The sequence below is a fragment of the Portunus trituberculatus genome, chromosome 18, assembly GCF_017591435.1.
Source record: "Portunus trituberculatus isolate SZX2019 chromosome 18, ASM1759143v1, whole genome shotgun sequence".
NCBI lineage: Eukaryota > Metazoa > Arthropoda > Malacostraca > Decapoda > Portunidae > Portunus > Portunus trituberculatus.
In genome coordinates, this window is record NC_059272.1 from 9,512,050 (window position 1) to 9,517,479 (window position 5,430).

The 5,430-nt window shown below is 43.9% G+C and overlaps 1 non-coding gene across 1 annotated transcript; it reads left to right on the forward strand.

The window, feature by feature from the left end:
- Nucleotides 1-5,134: 5,134 nt before the first annotated feature.
- Trnar-ccu lies at nucleotides 5,135-5,207 on the forward strand. Its single transcript has one exon. It is a non-coding gene; the product is annotated as a tRNA-Arg (tRNA).
- Nucleotides 5,208-5,430: the final 223 nt, after the last annotated feature.

Sequence of the window (5,430 nt, forward strand, 5' to 3'; positions counted from 1 at the left end):
AAACTGTTGTCACTCCTGCTGAGGCTGATATTCCTACAAAAGTGTTTTGGAGGAGGACTAAAAAGTGCGCTATTTTTCAGTCTCATAGAAGAAGAGTAATGATGTTTATTGCTTCCTTAATGATGAAATTGTTTATGAATAAGAAGCGATGAATATTTCCTAAGATGCTGTATGGAACGGAATTTGAACAGGTACTATGGGAGGGATCGTGAACTTGTTTTCCTCCGTTACCTTCACAAATGACCCGAGAAACTCACAACTAAAGCCCTATTCAAATATCCTCCGATGGTTTTATCTAATGATATAATATTACTGGATGAAGGGAAACTCAGAGATGCCTGCGAAGTGAAAAGAGTTGTCGTCGCTTCCTTCTCGTCGGTGTGATTGAAACGCTAGTCCACGCCTGTCTGCTGGTGGTGATTCTGGCTCCGGCATTGCAAGAGTTCAGATGCCTGATGGTGCCGCTCATGTTTTCCCTAATTCAAGAACCTGGGATACGTCTACACACACACACACACACACACACACACACACACACACACACACACACACACACACACACACACACACACACACACACACACAAACACTCAATTATTTCACTGCCTCGCATTAGCCTTAATCATTTGCTTCATCTTTCGTGTTTAGCATATTCCTCCTCCTCCTCCTCCTCCTCCTCCTCCTCCTCCTCCTCCTCCTCCTCCTCCTCCTCCTCCTTTTTCCTCCTCCCTCCTCCTTTTCCTTCTCTTCCTCCTTTTCCTCCTTTTCCTCCTCTTCCTCCTTTTCCTCCTTTTCCTCCTCCTCCTCCTCCTCCTCCTCCTCCTCCTCCTCCTCCTCCTCCTCCTCCTCCTCTTACTCTTCCTCTTTTCCTCCTTCCTCCTCCTTTTCCTCCTTTCTCCTCCTTTCCTCCTCCTCCTCCTCCTCCTCCTCCTCCTCCTCCTCCTCCTCCTCCTCCTCCTCCTCCTCCTCCTCCTCCTCCTCCTCCTCCTCTTCCTCCTCCTCCTTCTTCTTCTCCTCCTCCTCCTTCTCCTCCACGCTCTTATTGCACACACCATTGCAGTCTTCCCTTGTTGGCATTATAGGTTATCTGCACATTTTATATTAGCAACGTAATATCAGTTCAGTATTGCATTATTCCTCACCATAAACATATTACGCATTTAAGCAAGTAAAAGTTTGAGGGAATATTTAATATTAAAACATTAATTGATAATGTATTAGTATATTTTTGTTAAGTTCTTCCTTTAACAATTTCAATCATGGTATTGTCAGCAAATATGAACGTGACATTCGAGGAAGAGAGCACATTTTGAAGAAAAGAATGATGGCAAATCAGTCGCGGGTAGAAGTGAAACATAGTTATGATCATAGGATGGAGTGAAAAACGCTCGTAACCAAAGATAAAATGCACGAGAGAGAGAGAGAGAGAGAGAGAGAGAGAGAGAGAGAGAGAGAGAGAGAGAGAGAGAGAGAGAGAGAGAACGGAAATACAGTAATTTTTGTTGGAAATTGCTTGTTCAAAGAATTTTTAGTGATGAACCAATATATTTTTGTAATTTACTTGTCAGTGGGAATAATTCAAATGAGAAGGGACAACACACACTCATACACACACACACACACACACACACACACACACACACACACACACACACACACACACACACACACACACACACACACACACACACACACACACACACACACACACACACACACACACACACACTGAATAACTGTCTTCAGCCTCTATCCCACCGCCGAAATGTTGCATCTCTTTCTATCTTTTATCGCTATTTTCATGCTAACTGTTCTACTGATCTTGCTAACTGCATACCTCCCCATCTCCTGCGGCCTCGCTGCACAAGGCTTTCTTCTTAATCTCATCTCTGTTCTGTCCAACTCTCTAATGCAAGAGTTAACCAGTACTCTCAATCATTCATCCCTTTCACTGGTAAACTTTGGAACTCCCTCCCTGCATTTGTATTTCCGACTTCTTACGACTTGTCTTCTTTTAAGAGGGAGGTATCGAAGCATTTGCTCCCTAATTTTGGCTGACGCTTTTCCACTTTTTAGAGAGCCAGCACTCAAGTGGGCCTTTTCCTTTCTTTCTTCTTTTTTTTTGCCCTTGGCTGGCCCTCTTCCCTACATAAACACACACACACACACACACACACACACACACACACACACACACACACACACACACACACACACACACACACATACCCGGTAGCTCAGTGGTTAGTGGTTGGCTTCAAGCCAGATAATCGGGGTTCGATTCCCCGGCCGGGTGGAGATATTTGGGTGTGTCTCCTTTCACGTGTAGCCCCTGTTCACCTAGCAGTGAGTAGGTACGGGATGTAAATCGAGGAGTTGTGACCTTGTTGTCCCGGTGTGTGGTGTGTGCCTGGTCTCAGACCTATCCCAAGATCGGAAATAATGAGCTCTGACACACACACACACACACACACACACACACACACACACACTGTGTGTGGCTTCACAAGCCAGAGGACCGGGGTTCGATTCCCCGGCCGGGTGGAGATATTTGGGTGTGTCTCCTTTCACGTGTAGCCCCTGTTCACCTAGCAGTGAGTAGGTACGGGATGTAAATCGAGGAGTTGTGACCTTGTTGTCCCGGTGTGTGGTGTGTGCCTGATCTCAGACCTATCCGAAGATCGGAAATAATGAGCTCTGAGCTCGTTCCGTAGGGTAACGTCTGGCTGTCTCGTCAGAGACTGCAGCAGATCAAACAGTGAAACACACACACACACACACACACACACACACACACACACACACACACACACACACAGAGAGAGAGAGAGAGAGAGAGAGAGAGAGAGAGAGAGAGAGAGAGAGAGAGAGAGAGAGAGAGAGAGAGAAGCACAAGAAAATATCACCTTATCTTGGAGGTAATAACGCTGGAATTTAGTCTCCTTTATAATTCCGTGAACTTTTGTTGGTGAGTCTAAAGAATCTTGTATGGGTTTGCTGTGATGCGAGACAAAGAAAAGGAAGGAAAACTAAAAGAAAAGAAATCCTCACCTCAGGATACTGCTTTGTACCCGCATTTGGAAAGAAATTGTACCCTTTTCTATTTTCCACCTTTCACAAAATCCTCCTCCTCCTCCTCCTCCTCCTCCTCCTCCTCCTCCTCCTCCTCCTCCTCCTCCTCCTCCTCCTCCTCCTCCTCCTCCTCCTCCTCCTCCTCCTCCTCCTCCTTCTCCTCCACTGTACCATTAGATACTCTTTACCCGCCTCCCTCCATTTTTAGGTCAGCCTTCTCTGCCTCCGCTTTTTCCTAAGCTCTTCCTCTTTCATATGATCCTCAGATACACCTCCTCCTCTTCCCTTCACTCTCTGATCTCCCTGTGCTTCCCCTCCAATCCTCGTCTTCTATCCCGTTAGTCTTCCGTCTCTCCCAGAAGGTAAGACGTAGCACCTTACCATATTATTCCAGAAGCCCCTCCTTTATTATCTCACATTTCCTTCACTTTAAACTCCTTCCTTTGCCCTACTTCGTTCCACTCTCTCTCTCTCTCTCTCTCTCTCTCTCTCTCTCTCTCTCTCTCTCTCTCTCTCTCTCTCTCTCTCTCTCTCTCTCTCTCTCTCTCTCTCTCTCTCTCTCTCTCTCTCTCTCTCTCTCTCTCTCTCTCTCTCTCTTTTTACCTTTTTTTTTTTTTATTTTGGTTTCTTTTTTTCCGCTCTTATTTGTCATCCTCTTCTTTTTCGTCGTCTTCTCTCTTTCCTCTCTCAGGCGTTATTTGTTCAGATATTTTTGTCTTCTCATTGTCATCATTTTTTCGTTGTTTTCTTATTTTTTTTAGGGTGTTCGTCTATGTCCTCCTCCTCCTCCTCCTCCTCCTCCTCCTCCTCCTCCTCCTCCTCCTCCTCCTCCTCCTCCTCCTCCTCCTTCTCTATCTTCTCTTTATCTTCTTTCTCCTAACAAACTTCTGGTGTACATTAGGGACTTTGGTTTCTCTTGTAGTTTTCTGGAGTTTTCAGTCACAGAAGTTTATTTACTCTGTTGTATTAACTGCCGTGTTGCCTGTACGTGCGCCTGGAGGAGGAAATCTTTAGGAAGGAATGGACAAGGAATGAAGCTTTGAAGGACGAAGAGAAAAAATATATGGGAAAGAATGTATTAAATGTATTAAGTAATAAGATAAGTGGAAGAAAGGTAATGTACAAGGAAGGAAAAAATGGAAATATGGAAGGTAGGAATGTGTGGAGGAGGAGAGTAAGTGGGAGGAAATTAACACGTAAGCTGTAGAGGGAGTGAGTAGAAATAAAAAAGGTGCCGTGTGTGAAATGTTATTAATCAGTGATAGCAAACCAATATTAGCCTCTGCTGGTGATTGTGGCTCTCCGAGGGATCCAGGAATGGCTGGCGGTCAAACTATATAGGGTCGATTAGTGTTACTGTATGACGAGTGAGAGACATCGAGAGGAACCCAGGAAAAGAAAGAAAGAAAGGCATTAAGAAAGAGCAATTTTCTCCCATTTTCTCCCTTTAAAAAATGAATAAAATGAAATATTAAATGGAATGAAATAAATAACGAAATAATCTAAAAATGAAGGGGTCAATTCAGGTTTGGAGGTGCATCGTAACTCCTCTCATAAACAAGGACAAATAATTATAGACTGGGGGAAATACAGGCAGAGGGTTCTGAAGTTTTGCGAGTGAATGTGGTCTGGGAATCAATGAGTGACTGGGTAAGGTTAATTTATTGTCACTCATGTTTTAGAATTCCTGTAGAGATCCTGTCCAGTCTGTGGCAGTAAAATGCGAGGCAACGTTACCGAAATGGAGTAGTGAGCCTCTAGCAAGAGCCGTCCTTGGTGACTTCCATCAAGAGTACTGTGAGTTAAAGTGATCTTTTTTTTTATATTAGATTTCTAGGGATCGATGAAATAATCTGAGGCTTCATGAATTGAAGAGTTGGCCTAATCGTGTGCTCTCATTAGGGAGAGAGAGAAAAAAAAAGAGAATGCAAGGGAAACATGACTGCGTGGAGAGAATTTAACTTGGAAAGAGAAAGAAAAAAGTCTAATAAATACTGCCTGTTGAATAAACGAGGCTCTGATTAGTAGAATCTTTAAATCTGCACAACACACGGAAATATCAGCCCCTGTGGCCTAATGGATAAGGCATTGGCCTCCTAAGCCAGGGATTGGGGGTTCGAGTCCCCCCAGGGGTTCATTGCTTATATAAAGATTTTTTTTTCTCTCCACACATATCTCATCGAGTGGAATTATACTGCAAGTGCAAAATTGATTTGCATTACTCATACAATTTGCCTGCAATTTCTTGTTAATGCATGTGTTATACCAGACCAACATCTTTTAATGTATCTTTACCGTGTTTCTCGTTCTAACGTGCGTGAAAACGTATTTGGCTTATCTTCCAAATGTAGTCTCATT